Consider the following 13,289-nt stretch of genomic DNA (forward strand, 5'->3'; position numbering starts at 1 on the left):
ACCAGTAGTTAGAAGTAGAAAAGTTCAAACAGAAACCACAAAGCTCATCTACAGCCACACCACAGTGGATACGCCCAATCTCATCTGATCTTGGAAGCTAAGCAGTGTTGGGCCTGGTTAGTACTTGTTAGGGAGACCACCTGGGAGTACAAGGTGCTGTAGGTATTTTTATACTGCCAACACCGTTCTGTTGATGCATTCCATTTTCAAACTTATTCATTTATGTACCAGTAGTTAGAAGTAGAAAAGTTCTAACAGAAACCACAAAGCTCATCTACAGCCACACAACACTGGATGCACCCAATCTCATCTGATCTTGGAAACTAAGCAGTATTGGGCCTGGTTAGTAGTTGGATGGGAGACCACCTGGGAATACAAAGTGCTGTAGGTGTTTTTATACTGCAAACACCGTTCTGTTGATGCATACCATTTTCAAACTTATTCATTTATGTACCAGTAGTTAGAAGTAGAAAAGTTCTAACAGCAACCACAAAGCTAATCTACAGCCACACCACGTTGGATATACCCAATCTCATCTGATCTTTGAAGCTAAGCAGTGATGGGCCAGTTTAGTACTTGGATGGGAGACCACCTGGGAGTACAAGGTGATGTAGGTATTTTCATACTGCCAACACCGTTCTGTTGATGCATTCCATTTTCAAACTTATTCATTTATGTACCAGTAGTTAGAAGTAGAAAAGTTCTAACAGAAACCACAAAGCTCATCTACAGCCACACCACACTGGATACGCCCAATCTCATCTGATCTTGGAAGCTAAGCAGTGTTGGGCCTGGTTAGTACTTGTTAGGGAGACCACCGGTGAATACAAGGTGCTGTAGGTATTTTTATACTGCCAACACCGTTCTGTTGATGCATTCCATTTCCAAACTTATTCATTTATGTACCAGTAGTTAGAAGTAGAAAAGTTCTAACAGCAATCACAAAGCTCATCTACAGCCACACCACGCTGGATATACCCAATCTCATCTGATCTTTGAAATTAAGCAGTGTTGGGCCTGGTTAGTACTTGCATGGGAGACCACCGGTGAATACAAGGTGCTGTAGGTATTTTTATACTGCCAACACCGTTCTGTTGATGCATTCCATATTCAAACTTATTCATTTATGTACCAGTAGTTAGAAGTAGAAAAGTTCTAACAGAAACCACAAAGCTTATTTGCAGCCACACTACACTGGATATGCCCAATCTCCTCTCATCTTGGAAGCTAAGCAGTGTTGGTCATGGTTTGTATTTGTATGGGAGACCACCTGGGAATGCAAGGTGCTGTAGGTATTTTTATACTGCCAACATCGTTCTGTTGATGTATTCTATTATCAAACTTTTTCATTTATTTACCAGTAGTTAGAAGTAGGAAAGATCTAACAGAAACCACAAAGCTCATCTACAGGCACACAACACTGGATGCACCCAATCTCATCTGATCTTCGAAACTAAGCAGTATTGGGCCTGGTTAGTACTTGGATGGGAGACCACCTGGGAATACAAAGTGATGTAGGTGTTTTTATACTGCAAACACCGTTCTGTTGATGCATACCATTTTCAAACTTATTCATTTATGTACCAGTAGTTAGAAGTAGAAAAGTTCTAACAGCAACCACAAAGCTAATCTACAGCCACACCACGCTGGATATACCCAATCTCATCTGATCTTTGAAGCTAAGCAGTGTTGGGCCTGTTTAGTACTTGGATGGGAGACCACCTGGGAGTACAAGGTGATGTAGGTATTTTCATACTGCCAACACCGTTCTGTTGATGCATTCCATTTTCAAACTTATTCATTTATGTACCAGTAGTTAGAAGTAGAAAAGTTCTAACAGAAACCACAAAGCTCATCTACAGCCACACCACACTGGATACGCCCAATCTCATCTGATCTTGGAAGTTAAGCAGTGTTGGGCCTGGTTAGTACTTGTTAGGGAGACCACCGGTGAATACAAGGTGCTGTAGGTATTTTTATACTGCCAACACCGTTCTGTTGATGCATTTCATTTTCAAACTTATTCATTTATGTACCAGTAGTTAGAAGTAGGAAAGATCTAACAGAAGCCACAAAGCTCATCTACACCCACACCACGCTGGATATGCCCAAACTCATCTGAACTTGGAAGCTAAGCAGTGTTGGGCCTGGTTAGTGCTTGTTAGGGAGACCACCGGTGAATACAAGGTGCTGTAGGTATTTTTATACTGCCAACACCGTTCTGTTGATGCATTCCATTTTCAAACTTATTCATTTATGTACCAGTAGTTAGAAGTAGGAAAGATCTAACAGAAGCCACAAAGCTCATCTACACCCACACCACGCTGGATATGCCCAAACTCATCTGAACTTGGAAGCTAAGCAGTGTTGGGCCTGGTTAGTACTTGTTAGGGAGACCACCGGTGAATACAAGGTGCTGTAGGTATTTTTATACTGCCAACATCGTTCAGTTGATGCATTCCATTTTCAAACGTATTCATTATGTACCAGTAGTTAGAAGTAGAAAAGTTCTAACAGCAACCACAAAGCTCATCTACAGCCACACCACGCTGGATATACCCAATCTCATCTGATCTTTGAAATTAAGCAGTGTTGGGCCTGGTTAGTACTTGCATGGGAGACCACCTGGGAATACAAGGTGCTGTAGGTATTTTTATACTGCCAACACCGTTCTGTTGATGCATTCCATATTCAAACTTATTCATTTATGTACCAGTAGTTAGAAGTAGGAAAGATCTAACAGAAACCACAAAGCTCCTCTACAGCCACACAACACTGGATACGCCCAATCTCATCTGATCTTGGAAACTAAGCAGTATTGGGCCTGGTTAGTACTTGGATGGGAGACCACCTGGGAATACAAGGTGCTGTAGGTATTTTTATACTGCCAACACCGTTCTGTTGATGCATACCATTTTTAAACTTATTCATTTATGTACCAGTAGTTAGAAGTAGAAAAGTTCTAACAGCAACCACAAAGCTCATCTACAGCCACACCACGCTGGATATACCCAATCTCATCTGATCTATGAAAGTAAGCAGTGTTGGGCCTGGTTAGTACTTGGATGGGAGACCACCTGGGAGTACAAGGTGCTGTAGGTATTTTTATACTGCCAACACCGTTCTGTTGATGCATTCCATTTTCAAACTTATTCATTTATGTACCAGTAGTTAGAAGTAGAAAAGTTCTAACAGAAACTCCAAAGCTCATCTATAGCCACACCACACTGGATACACGCAATCTCATCTGATCTTGGAAGCTAAGCAGTGTTGGGCCTGGTAAGTACTTGGATGGGAGACCACCTGGGAATACAGGGTGCTGTAGGTATTTTTATACTGCCAACACCGTTCTGCTGATGCATTCTATTTTCAAACTTATTCATTTATGTACCAGTAGTTAGAAGTAGGAAAGATCTAACAGAAACCAGAAAGATTATCTACAGCCACACAACACTGGATACGCCCAATCTCATCTGATCATGGAAACTAAGCAGTATTGGGCCTGGTTAGTACTTGGATGGGAGACCACCTGGGAATACAAGGTGCTGTAGGTGTTTTCATACTGCCAACACCATTTTGTTGATGCATTCCATTTTCAAACTTATTCATTTATGTACCAGTAGTTAGAAGTAGGAAAGATCTAACAGAAACCACAAAGCTCATCTACAGCCACACCACACTGGATATGCCCAATCTCCTCTGATCTTGGAAGCTAAGCAGTGTTGGTCATGGTTTGTACTTGTATGGGAGACCACCTGGGAATGCAAGGTGCTGTAGGTATTTTTATACTGCCAACATCGTTCTGTTGATGTATTCTATTATCAAACTTTTTCATTTATTTACCAGTAGTTAGAAGTAGGAAAGATCTAACAGAAACCACAAAGCTCATCTACAGCCACACAACACTGGATGCACCCAATCTCATCTGATCTTGGAAACTAAGCAGTATTGGGCCTGGTTAGTACTTGGATGGGAGACCACCTGGGAATACAAAGTGCTGTAGGTGTTTTTATACTGCAAACACCGTTCTGTTGATGCATACCATTTTCAAACGTATTCATTTATGTACCAGTAGTTAGAAGTAGAAAAGTTCTAACAGCAACCACAAAGCTAATCTACAGCCACACCACGTTGGATATACCCAATCTCATCTGATCTTTGAAGCTAAGCAGTGATGGGCCTGTTTAGTACTTGGATGGGAGACCACCTGGGAGTACAAGGTGATGTAGGTATTTTCATACTGCCAACACCGTTCTGTTGATGCATTCCATTTTCAAACTTATTCATTTATGTACCAGTAGTTAGAAGTAGAAAAGTTCAAACAGAAACCACAAAGCTCATCTACAGCCACACCACAGTGGATACGCCCAATCTCATCTGATCTTGGAAGCTAAGCAGTGTTGGGCCTGGTTAGTACTTGTTAGGGAGACCACCTGGGAGTACAAGGTGCTGTAGGTATTTTTATACTGCCAACACCGTTCTGTTGATGCATTCCATTTTCAAACTTATTCATTTATGTACCAGTAGTTAGAAGTAGAAAAGTTCTAACAGAAACCACAAAGCTCATCTACAGCCACACAACACTGGATGCACCCAATCTCATCTGATCTTGGAAACTAAGCAGTATTGGGCCTGGTTAGTAGTTGGATGGGAGACCACCTGGGAATACAAAGTGCTGTAGGTGTTTTTATACTGCAAACACCGTTCTGTTGATGCATACCATTTTCAAACTTATTCATTTATGTACCAGTAGTTAGAAGTAGAAAAGTTCTAACAGCAACCACAAAGCTAATCTACAGCCACACCACGTTGGATATACCCAATCTCATCTGATCTTTGAAGCTAAGCAGTGATGGGCCAGTTTAGTACTTGGATGGGAGACCACCTGGGAGTACAAGGTGATGTAGGTATTTTCATACTGCCAACACCGTTCTGTTGATGCATTCCATTTTCAAACTTATTCATTTATGTACCAGTAGTTAGAAGTAGAAAAGTTCTAACAGAAACCACAAAGCTCATCTACAGCCACACCACACTGGATACGCCCAATCTCATCTGATCTTGGAAGCTAAGCAGTGTTGGGCCTGGTTAGTACTTGTTAGGGAGACCACCGGTGAATACAAGGTGCTGTAGGTATTTTTATACTGCCAACACCGTTCTGTTGATGCATTCCATTTCCAAACTTATTCATTTATGTACCAGTAGTTAGAAGTAGAAAAGTTCTAACAGCAACCACAAAGCTCATCTACAGCCACACCACGCTGGATATACCCAATCTCATCTGATCTTTGAAATTAAGCAGTGTTGGGCCTGGTTAGTACTTGCATGGGAGACCACCGGTGAATACAAGGTGCTGTAGGTATTTTTATACTGCCAACACCGTTCTGTTGATGCATTCCATATTCAAACTTATTCATTTATGTACCAGTAGTTAGAAGTAGAAAAGTTCTAACAGAAACCACAAAGCTTATTTGCAGCCACACTACACTGGATATGCCCAATCTCCTCTCATCTTGGAAGCTAAGCAGTGTTGGTCATGGTTTGTATTTGTATGGGAGACCACCTGGGAATGCAAGGTGCTGTAGGTATTTTTATACTGCCAACATCGTTCTGTTGATGTATTCTATTATCAAACTTTTTCATTTATTTACCAGTAGTTAGAAGTAGGAAAGATCTAACAGAAACCACAAAGCTCATCTACAGGCACACAACACTGGATGCACCCAATCTCATCTGATCTTCGAAACTAAGCAGTATTGGGCCTGGTTAGTACTTGGATGGGAGACCACCTGGGAATACAAAGTGATGTAGGTGTTTTTATACTGCAAACACCGTTCTGTTGATGCATACCATTTTCAAACTTATTCATTTATGTACCAGTAGTTAGAAGTAGAAAAGTTCTAACAGCAACCACAAAGCTAATCTACAGCCACACCACGCTGGATATACCCAATCTCATCTGATCTTTGAAGCTAAGCAGTGTTGGGCCTGTTTAGTACTTGGATGGGAGACCACCTGGGAGTACAAGGTGATGTAGGTATTTTCATACTGCCAACACCGTTCTGTTGATGCATTCCATTTTCAAACTTATTCATTTATGTACCAGTAGTTAGAAGTAGAAAAGTTCTAACAGAAACCACAAAGCTCATCGACAGCCACACCACACTGGATACGCCCAATCTCATCTGATCTTGGAAGTTAAGCAGTGTTGGGCCTGGTTAGTACTTGTTAGGGAGACCACCGGTGAATACAAGGTGCTGTAGGTATTTTTATACTGCCAACACCGTTCTGTTGATGCATTTCATTTTCAAACTTATTCATTTATGTACCAGTAGTTAGAAGTAGGAAAGATCTAACAGAAGCCACAAAGCTCATCTACACCCACACCACGCTGGATATGCCCAAACTCATCTGAACTTGGAAGCTAAGCAGTGTTGGGCCTGGTTAGTGCTTGTTAGGGAGACCACCGGTGAATACAAGGTGCTGTAGGTATTTTTATACTGCCAACACCGTTCTGTTGATGCATTCCATTTTCAAACTTATTCATTTATGTACCAGTAGTTAGAAGTAGAAAAGTTCTAACAGCAACCACAAAGCTCATCTACAGCCACACCACACTGGATATACCCAATCTCATCTGATCTTTGAAATTAAGCAGTGTTGGGCCTGGTTAGTACTTGCATGGGAGACCACCTGGGAATACAAGGTGCTGTAGGTATTTTTATACTGCCAACACCGTTCTGTTGATGCATTCCATATTCAAACTTATTCATTTATGTACCAGTAGTTAGAAGTAGAAAAGTTCTAACAGAAACCACAAAGCTTATCTGCAGCCACACTACACTGGATATGCCCAATCTCATCTGTTCTAGGAAGATAAGCAATGTTGGGCCTGGTTAGTACTTGGATGGAAGACCACCTGGGAATACAAGGTGCTGTAGGTAATTTTATACTGCCAACACCGTTCTGTTGATGCATTCCATTTTCAAACTTATTCATTTATGTACCAGTAGTTAGAAGTAGGAAAGATCTAACAGAAACAACAAAGCTCCTCTACAGCCACACAAAACTGGATACGCCCAATCTCATCTGATCTTGGAAACAAAGCAGTATTGGGCCTGGTTAGTACTTGGATGGGAGACCACCTGGGAATACAAAGTGCTGTAGGTGTTTTTATACTGCCAACACCGTTCTGTTGATGCATACCATTTTCAAACTTATTCATTTATGTACCAGTCGTTAGAAGTAGAAAAGTTCTAACAGCAACCACAAAGCTAATCTACAGCCACACCACGCTGGATATACCCAATCTCATCTGATCTTTGAAGCTAAGCAGTGTTGGGTCTGTTTAGTACTTGGATGGGAGACCACCTGGGAGTACAAGGTGCTGTAGGTATTTTTATACTGCCAACACCGTTCTGTTGATGCATTCCATTTTCAAACTTATTCATTTATGTATCAGTAGTTAGAAGTAGAAAAGTTCTAACAGAAACCAAAAAGCTCATCTACAGCCACACCACATTGGATACACACAATCTCATCTGATCTTGGAAGCTAAGCAGTGTTGGGCCTGGTTAGTACTTGAATGGGAGACCACATGGGAGTACAAGGTGCTGTAGGTATTTTTATACTGCCAACACCGTTCTGTTGATGCATTCCATTTTCAAACTCTTTCATAAATTTACCAGTAGTTAGAAGTAGAAAAGTTCTAACAGAAACCACAAAGCTCATCTACAGCCACACCACACTGGATATGCCCAATCTCAACTGATCTTGGAAGCCAAGCAGTGTTGGGCCTGGTTAGTACTTGGATGGTATACCAGCTGGGAGTACAAGGTGCTGTATGTAATTTTATACTGCCAACACCGTTCTGTTGATGCATTCCATTTTCAAACTTATTCATTTATGTACCAGTAGTTAGAAGTAGAAAAGTTCTAACAGCAACCACAAAGCTAATCTGCAGCCACACCACGCTGGATATACCCAATCTCATCTGATCTTTGAAGCTAAGCAGTGTTCGGTCTGTTTAGTACTTGGATGGGAGACCACCTGGGAGTACAAGGTGCTGTAGGTATTTTTATACTGCCAACACCGTTCTGTTGATGCATTCTATTTTCAAATTTATTCATTTATGTACCAGTAGTTAGAAGTAGAAAAGTTCTAACAGAAACCACAAAGCTCATCTACAGCCACACCACGCTGGATATACCCAATCTCATCTGATCTTTGAAATTAAGCAGTGTTGGGCCTGGTTAGTACTTGGATGATAGACCACCTGTGAGTACAAGGTGCTGTAGGTATTTTTATACTGCCAACACCGTTCTGTTGATGCATTCCATTTTCAAACTTATTCATTTAGGTACCAGTAGTTAGAAGTAGAAAAGTTCTAACAGAAACCACAAAGCTCATCTACAGCCACACCACACTGGATACACCCAATCTCATCTGATCTTGGAAGCCAAGCAGTGTTGGGCCTAGTTAGTACTTGGATGGTATACCACCTGGGAGTACAAGGTGCTGTAGGTATTTTTATACTGCCAACACCGTTCTGTTGATGCATTCCATTTTCAAACTTATTCATTTATGTACCAGTAGTTAGAAGTAGAAAAGTTCTAACAGAAACCCCAAAGCTCATCTATAGCCACACCACACTGGATACACGCAATCTCATCTGATCTTGGAAGCTAAGCAGTGTTGGGCCTGGTTAGTACTTGGATGGGAGACCACCTGGGAATACAGGGTGCTGTAGGTATTTTTATACTGCCAACACCGTTCTGCTGATGCATTCTATTTTCAAACTTATTCATTTATGTACCAGTAGTTAGAAGTAGGAAAGATCTAACAGAAACCAGAAAGATCATCTACAGCCACACAACACTGGATACGCCCAATCTCATCTGATCATGGAAACTAAGCAGTATTGGGCCTGGTTAGTACTTGGATGGGAGACCACCTGGGAATACAAGGTGCTGTAGGTGTTTTCACACTGCCAACACCATTTTGTTGATGCATTCCATTTTCAAACTTATTCATTTATGTACCAGTAGTTAGAAGTAGGAAAGATCTAACAGAAACCACAAAGCTCATCTACAGCCACACCACACTGGATATGCCCAATCTCCTCTGATCTTGGAAGCTAAGCAGTGTTGGTCATGGTTTGTACTTGTATGGGAGACCACCTGGGAATGCAAGGTGCTGTAGGTATTTTTATACTGCCAACATCGTTCTGTTGATGTATTCTATTATCAAACTTTTTCATTTATTTACCAGTAGTTAGAAGTAGGAAAGATCTAACAGAAACCACAAAGCTCATCTACAGCCACACAACACTGGATGCACCCAATCTCATCTGATCTTGGAAACTAAGCAGTATTGGGCCTGGTTAGTACTTGGATGGGAGACCACCTGTTAATACAAAGTGCTGTAGGTGTTTTTATACTGCAAACACCGTTCTGTTGATGCATACCATTTTCAAACTTATTCATTTATGTACCAGTAGTTAGAAGTAGAAAAGTTCTAACAGCAACCACAAAGCTAATCTACAGTCACACCACGTTGGATATACCCAATCTCATCTGATCTTTGAAGCTAAGCAGTGATGGGCCTGTTTAGTACTTGGATGGGAGACCACCTGGGAGTACAAGGTGATGTAGGTATTTTCATACTGCCAACACCGTTCTGTTGATGCATTCCATTTTCAAACTTATTCATTTATGTACCAGTAGTTAGAAGTAGAAAAGTTCTAACAGAAACCACAAAGCTCATCTACAGCCACACCACACTGGATACGCCCAATCTCATCTGATCTTGGAAGCTAAGCAGTGTTGGGCCTGGTTAGTACTTGTTAGGGAGACCACCGGTGAATACAAGGTGCTGTAGGTATTTTTATACTGCCAACACCGTTCTGTTGATGCATTCCATTTCCAAACTTATTCATTTATGTACCAGTAGTTAGAAGTAGAAAAGTTCTAACAGCAACCACAAAGCTCATCTACAGCCACACCACGCTGGATATACCCAATCTCATCTGATCTTTGAAATTAAGCAGTGTTGGGCCTGGTTAGTACTTGCATGGGAGACCACCGGTGAATACAAGGTGCTGTAGGTATTTTATACTGCCAACACCGTTCTGTTGATGCATTCCATATTCAAACTTATTCATTTATGTACCAGTAGTTAGAAGTAGAAAAGTTCTAACAGAAACCACAAAACTTATCTGCAGCCACACTACACTGGATATGCCCAATCTCCTCTCATCTTGGAAGCTAAGCAGTGTTGGTCATGGTTTGTATTTGTATGGGAGACCACCTGGGAATGCAAGGTGCTGTAGGTATTTTTATACTGCCAACATCGTTCTGTTGATGTATTCTATTATCAAACTTTTTCATTTATTTACCAGTAGTTAGAAGTAGGAAAGATCTAACAGAAACCACAAAGCTCATCTACAGGCACACAATACTGGATGCACCCAATCTCATCTGATCTTGGAAACTAAGCAGTATTGGGCCTGGTTAGTACTTGGATGGGAGACCACCTGGGAATACAAAGTGATGTAGGTGTTTTTATACTGCAAACACCGTTCTGTTGATGCATACCATTTTCAAACTTATTCATTTATGTACCAGTAGTTAGAAGTAGAAAAGTTCTAACAGCAACCACAAAGCTAATCTACAGCCACACCAAGCTGGATATACCCAATCTCATCTGATCTTTGAAGCTAAGCAGTGTAGGGCCTGTTTAGTACTTGGATGGGAGACCACCTGGGAGTACAAAGTGATGTAGGTATTTTCATACTGCCAACACCGTTCTGTTGATGCATTCCATTTTCAAACTTATTCATTTATGTACCAGTAGTTAGAAGTAGAAAAGTTCTAACAGAAACCACAAAGCTCATCTACAGCCACACCACACTGGATACGCCCAATCTCATCTGATCTTGGAAGCTAAGCAGTGTTTGGCCTGATTAGTACTTGGATGGGAGACCACCTTGGAATACAAAGTGCTGTAGGTATTTTTATACTGCCAACACCGTTCTGTTGATGCATTCTATTTTCAAACTTATTCATTTATGTACCAGTAGTTAGAAGTAGGAAAGATCTAACAGAAACCAGAAAGTTCATCTACAGCCACACAACACTGGATACGCCCAATCTCATCTGTTCTTATAAACTAAGCAGTATTGGGCCTGGTTAGTACTTGGATGGGAGACCACCTGGGAATACAAAGTGCTGTAGGTGTTTTTATACTGCCAACACCGTTCTGTTGATGCATACCATTTTCAAACTTATTCATTTATGTACCAGTAGTTAGAAGTAGAAAAGTTCTAACAGCAACCACAAAGCTAATCAACAGCCACGCCACGCTGGATATACCTAATCTCATCTGATCTTTGAAGCTAAGCAGTGTTGGGTCTGTTTAGTACTTGGATGGGAGACCACCTGGGAGTACAAGGTGCTGTAGGTATTTTTATACTGCCAACACCGTTCTGTTGATGCATTCCATTTTCAAACTTATTCATTTATGTACCAGTAGTTAGAAGTAGAAAAGTTCTAACAGAAACCAAAAAGCTCATCTACAGCCACACCACACTTTATACACACAATCTCATCTGATCTTGGAAGCTAAGCAGTGTTGGGCCTGGTTAGTACTTGAATGGGAGACCACCTGGGAGTACAATGTGCTGTAGGTATTTTTATACTGCCAACACCGTTCTGTTGATGCATTCCATTTTCAAACTCTTTCATAAATTTACCAGTAGTTAGAAGTAGAAAAGTTCTAACAGCAACCACAAAGCTCATCTACAGCCACACCACGCTGGATATACTCAATCTGATCTGATCTTTGAAGCTAAGCAGTGTTGGGCCTGGTTAGTACTTGGATGGGAGACCACCTGGGAGTACAAGGTGCTGTAGGTATTTTTATACTGCCAACACCGTTCTATTGATGCATTCTATTTTCAAACTTATTCATTTATGTACCAGTAGTTAGAAGTAGGAAAGATCTAACAGAAACCAGAAAGTTCATCTACAGCCACACAACACTGGATACGCCCAATCTCATCTGATCTTGGAAACTAAGCAGTATTGGGCCTGGTTAGTACTTGGATGGGAGACCACCTGGGAATGCAAGGTGCTGTAGGTATTTTTATACTGCCAACATCGTTCTGTTGATGTATTCTATTTTCACACTTATTCATTTATGTACCAGTAGTTAGAAGAAGAAAAGTTCTAACAGAAACCACAAAGCTTATCTGCAGCCACACTAATCTGGATATGCCCAATCTCCTCTCATCTTGGAAGCTAAGCAGTGTTGGTCATGGTTTGTATTTGTATGGGAGACCACCTGGGAATGCAAGGTGCTGTAGGTATTTTTATACTGCCAACATCGTTCTGTTGATGTATTCTATTATCAAACTTTTTCATTTATTTACCAGTAGTTAGAAGTAGGAAAGATCTAACAGAAACCATAAAGCTCATCTACAGGCACACAACACTGGATGCACCCAATCTCATCTGATCTTGGAAACTAAGCAGTATTGGGCCTGGTTAGTACTTGGATGGGAGACCACCTGGGAATACAAAGTGATGTAGGTGTTTTTATACTGCAAACACCGTTCTGTTGATGCATACCATTTTCAAACTTATTCATTTATGTACCAGTAGTTAGAAGTAGAAAAGTTCTAACAGCAACCACAAAGCAAATCTACAGCCACACCACGCTGGATATACCCAATCTCATCTGATCTTTGAAGCTAAGCAGTGTTGGGCCTGTTTAGTACTTGGATGGGAGACCACCTGGGAGTACAAGGTGATGTAGGTATTTTCATACTGCCAACACCGTTCTGTTGATGCATTCCATTTTCAAACTTATTCATTTATGTACCAGTAGTTAGAAGTAGAAAAGTTCTAACAGAAACCACAAAGCTCATCTACAGCCACACCACACTGGATACGCCCAATCTCATCTGATCTTGGAAGTTAAGCAGTGTTGGGCCTGGTTAGTACTTGTTAGGGAGACCACCGGTGAATACAAGGTGCTGTAGGTATTTTTATACTGCCAACACCGTTCTGTTGATGCATTTCATTTTCAAACTTATTCATTTATGTACCAGTAGTTAGAAGTAGGAAAGATCTAACAGAAGCCACAAAGCTCATCTACACCCACACCACGCTGGATATGCCCAAACTCATCTGAACTTGGAAGCTAAGCAGTGTTGTGCCTGGTTAGTGCTTGTTAGGGAGACCACCGGTGAATACAAGGTGCTGTAGGTATTTTTATACTGCCAACAC

The 13,289-nt window shown here is 41.1% G+C and overlaps 5 non-coding genes and 48 pseudogenes across 5 annotated transcripts; all 53 read left to right on the forward strand.

The window, feature by feature from the left end:
* Window positions 1–46: 46 nt before the first annotated feature.
* On the forward strand, window positions 47–165 carry LOC134960814 (5S ribosomal RNA; annotated as a pseudogene).
* A 107-nt stretch (window positions 166–272) lies between these two features.
* Window positions 273–391, forward strand: LOC134963133 (5S ribosomal RNA; annotated as a pseudogene).
* A 107-nt stretch (window positions 392–498) lies between these two features.
* LOC134961807 (5S ribosomal RNA) lies at window positions 499–617 on the forward strand (annotated as a pseudogene).
* Window positions 618–724: 107 nt separating this feature from the next.
* LOC134960693 (5S ribosomal RNA) lies at window positions 725–843 on the forward strand (annotated as a pseudogene).
* Window positions 844–950: 107 nt separating this feature from the next.
* Window positions 951–1,069, forward strand: LOC134960776 (5S ribosomal RNA; annotated as a pseudogene).
* Window positions 1,070–1,402: 333 nt separating this feature from the next.
* On the forward strand, window positions 1,403–1,521 carry LOC134959064 (5S ribosomal RNA; annotated as a pseudogene).
* Window positions 1,522–1,628: 107 nt separating this feature from the next.
* LOC134960877 (5S ribosomal RNA) lies at window positions 1,629–1,747 on the forward strand (annotated as a pseudogene).
* A 107-nt stretch (window positions 1,748–1,854) lies between these two features.
* LOC134960331 (5S ribosomal RNA) lies at window positions 1,855–1,973 on the forward strand (annotated as a pseudogene).
* A 107-nt stretch (window positions 1,974–2,080) lies between these two features.
* LOC134964785 (5S ribosomal RNA) lies at window positions 2,081–2,199 on the forward strand (annotated as a pseudogene).
* Window positions 2,200–2,306: 107 nt separating this feature from the next.
* LOC134963881 (5S ribosomal RNA) lies at window positions 2,307–2,425 on the forward strand (annotated as a pseudogene).
* A 106-nt stretch (window positions 2,426–2,531) lies between these two features.
* Window positions 2,532–2,650, forward strand: LOC134959148 (5S ribosomal RNA). Its single transcript, XR_010187224.1, has one exon. It is a non-coding gene; the product is annotated as a 5S ribosomal RNA (ribosomal RNA).
* Window positions 2,651–2,757: 107 nt separating this feature from the next.
* LOC134962259 (5S ribosomal RNA) lies at window positions 2,758–2,876 on the forward strand (annotated as a pseudogene).
* A 107-nt stretch (window positions 2,877–2,983) lies between these two features.
* Window positions 2,984–3,102, forward strand: LOC134961219 (5S ribosomal RNA; annotated as a pseudogene).
* A 107-nt stretch (window positions 3,103–3,209) lies between these two features.
* Window positions 3,210–3,328, forward strand: LOC134962040 (5S ribosomal RNA). The gene has a single exon (XR_010187992.1). It is a non-coding gene; the product is annotated as a 5S ribosomal RNA (ribosomal RNA).
* Window positions 3,329–3,435: 107 nt separating this feature from the next.
* On the forward strand, window positions 3,436–3,554 carry LOC134963262 (5S ribosomal RNA; annotated as a pseudogene).
* A 107-nt stretch (window positions 3,555–3,661) lies between these two features.
* Window positions 3,662–3,780, forward strand: LOC134962636 (5S ribosomal RNA; annotated as a pseudogene).
* A 107-nt stretch (window positions 3,781–3,887) lies between these two features.
* Window positions 3,888–4,006, forward strand: LOC134962081 (5S ribosomal RNA; annotated as a pseudogene).
* Window positions 4,007–4,113: 107 nt separating this feature from the next.
* LOC134961983 (5S ribosomal RNA) lies at window positions 4,114–4,232 on the forward strand (annotated as a pseudogene).
* A 107-nt stretch (window positions 4,233–4,339) lies between these two features.
* Window positions 4,340–4,458, forward strand: LOC134960815 (5S ribosomal RNA; annotated as a pseudogene).
* A 107-nt stretch (window positions 4,459–4,565) lies between these two features.
* LOC134963134 (5S ribosomal RNA) lies at window positions 4,566–4,684 on the forward strand (annotated as a pseudogene).
* Window positions 4,685–4,791: 107 nt separating this feature from the next.
* On the forward strand, window positions 4,792–4,910 carry LOC134961809 (5S ribosomal RNA; annotated as a pseudogene).
* A 107-nt stretch (window positions 4,911–5,017) lies between these two features.
* Window positions 5,018–5,136, forward strand: LOC134960694 (5S ribosomal RNA; annotated as a pseudogene).
* A 107-nt stretch (window positions 5,137–5,243) lies between these two features.
* On the forward strand, window positions 5,244–5,362 carry LOC134960778 (5S ribosomal RNA; annotated as a pseudogene).
* Window positions 5,363–5,695: 333 nt separating this feature from the next.
* Window positions 5,696–5,814, forward strand: LOC134959066 (5S ribosomal RNA; annotated as a pseudogene).
* A 107-nt stretch (window positions 5,815–5,921) lies between these two features.
* Window positions 5,922–6,040, forward strand: LOC134960879 (5S ribosomal RNA; annotated as a pseudogene).
* Window positions 6,041–6,147: 107 nt separating this feature from the next.
* LOC134961196 (5S ribosomal RNA) lies at window positions 6,148–6,266 on the forward strand (annotated as a pseudogene).
* Window positions 6,267–6,373: 107 nt separating this feature from the next.
* LOC134964786 (5S ribosomal RNA) lies at window positions 6,374–6,492 on the forward strand (annotated as a pseudogene).
* Window positions 6,493–6,599: 107 nt separating this feature from the next.
* LOC134963247 (5S ribosomal RNA) lies at window positions 6,600–6,718 on the forward strand. Its single transcript, XR_010188106.1, has one exon. It is a non-coding gene; the product is annotated as a 5S ribosomal RNA (ribosomal RNA).
* A 107-nt stretch (window positions 6,719–6,825) lies between these two features.
* Window positions 6,826–6,944, forward strand: LOC134963686 (5S ribosomal RNA; annotated as a pseudogene).
* A 107-nt stretch (window positions 6,945–7,051) lies between these two features.
* On the forward strand, window positions 7,052–7,170 carry LOC134964372 (5S ribosomal RNA; annotated as a pseudogene).
* A 107-nt stretch (window positions 7,171–7,277) lies between these two features.
* LOC134960564 (5S ribosomal RNA) lies at window positions 7,278–7,396 on the forward strand (annotated as a pseudogene).
* A 107-nt stretch (window positions 7,397–7,503) lies between these two features.
* Window positions 7,504–7,622, forward strand: LOC134959646 (5S ribosomal RNA; annotated as a pseudogene).
* Window positions 7,623–7,729: 107 nt separating this feature from the next.
* On the forward strand, window positions 7,730–7,848 carry LOC134963287 (5S ribosomal RNA; annotated as a pseudogene).
* Window positions 7,849–7,955: 107 nt separating this feature from the next.
* Window positions 7,956–8,074, forward strand: LOC134963170 (5S ribosomal RNA; annotated as a pseudogene).
* Window positions 8,075–8,181: 107 nt separating this feature from the next.
* Window positions 8,182–8,300, forward strand: LOC134962014 (5S ribosomal RNA; annotated as a pseudogene).
* A 107-nt stretch (window positions 8,301–8,407) lies between these two features.
* Window positions 8,408–8,526, forward strand: LOC134959097 (5S ribosomal RNA). Its single transcript, XR_010187173.1, has one exon. It is a non-coding gene; the product is annotated as a 5S ribosomal RNA (ribosomal RNA).
* Window positions 8,527–8,633: 107 nt separating this feature from the next.
* LOC134960846 (5S ribosomal RNA) lies at window positions 8,634–8,752 on the forward strand. Its single transcript, XR_010187821.1, has one exon. It is a non-coding gene; the product is annotated as a 5S ribosomal RNA (ribosomal RNA).
* Window positions 8,753–8,859: 107 nt separating this feature from the next.
* On the forward strand, window positions 8,860–8,978 carry LOC134963263 (5S ribosomal RNA; annotated as a pseudogene).
* A 107-nt stretch (window positions 8,979–9,085) lies between these two features.
* On the forward strand, window positions 9,086–9,204 carry LOC134962637 (5S ribosomal RNA; annotated as a pseudogene).
* A 107-nt stretch (window positions 9,205–9,311) lies between these two features.
* Window positions 9,312–9,430, forward strand: LOC134964266 (5S ribosomal RNA; annotated as a pseudogene).
* A 107-nt stretch (window positions 9,431–9,537) lies between these two features.
* LOC134962364 (5S ribosomal RNA) lies at window positions 9,538–9,656 on the forward strand (annotated as a pseudogene).
* A 107-nt stretch (window positions 9,657–9,763) lies between these two features.
* Window positions 9,764–9,882, forward strand: LOC134960696 (5S ribosomal RNA; annotated as a pseudogene).
* Window positions 9,883–9,989: 107 nt separating this feature from the next.
* LOC134960779 (5S ribosomal RNA) lies at window positions 9,990–10,108 on the forward strand (annotated as a pseudogene).
* Window positions 10,109–10,440: 332 nt separating this feature from the next.
* Window positions 10,441–10,559, forward strand: LOC134963564 (5S ribosomal RNA; annotated as a pseudogene).
* A 107-nt stretch (window positions 10,560–10,666) lies between these two features.
* On the forward strand, window positions 10,667–10,785 carry LOC134963650 (5S ribosomal RNA; annotated as a pseudogene).
* A 107-nt stretch (window positions 10,786–10,892) lies between these two features.
* LOC134960949 (5S ribosomal RNA) lies at window positions 10,893–11,011 on the forward strand (annotated as a pseudogene).
* Window positions 11,012–11,344: 333 nt separating this feature from the next.
* Window positions 11,345–11,463, forward strand: LOC134961793 (5S ribosomal RNA; annotated as a pseudogene).
* A 107-nt stretch (window positions 11,464–11,570) lies between these two features.
* Window positions 11,571–11,689, forward strand: LOC134960999 (5S ribosomal RNA; annotated as a pseudogene).
* A 107-nt stretch (window positions 11,690–11,796) lies between these two features.
* On the forward strand, window positions 11,797–11,915 carry LOC134961473 (5S ribosomal RNA; annotated as a pseudogene).
* Window positions 11,916–12,022: 107 nt separating this feature from the next.
* LOC134961636 (5S ribosomal RNA) lies at window positions 12,023–12,141 on the forward strand (annotated as a pseudogene).
* Window positions 12,142–12,474: 333 nt separating this feature from the next.
* LOC134964460 (5S ribosomal RNA) lies at window positions 12,475–12,593 on the forward strand (annotated as a pseudogene).
* Window positions 12,594–12,700: 107 nt separating this feature from the next.
* On the forward strand, window positions 12,701–12,819 carry LOC134960880 (5S ribosomal RNA; annotated as a pseudogene).
* Window positions 12,820–12,926: 107 nt separating this feature from the next.
* Window positions 12,927–13,045, forward strand: LOC134960332 (5S ribosomal RNA; annotated as a pseudogene).
* Window positions 13,046–13,289: the final 244 nt, after the last annotated feature.

This window comes from Pseudophryne corroboree, chromosome 9, assembly GCF_028390025.1.
Source record: "Pseudophryne corroboree isolate aPseCor3 chromosome 9, aPseCor3.hap2, whole genome shotgun sequence".
NCBI classification, from domain to species: domain Eukaryota; kingdom Metazoa; phylum Chordata; class Amphibia; order Anura; family Myobatrachidae; genus Pseudophryne; species Pseudophryne corroboree.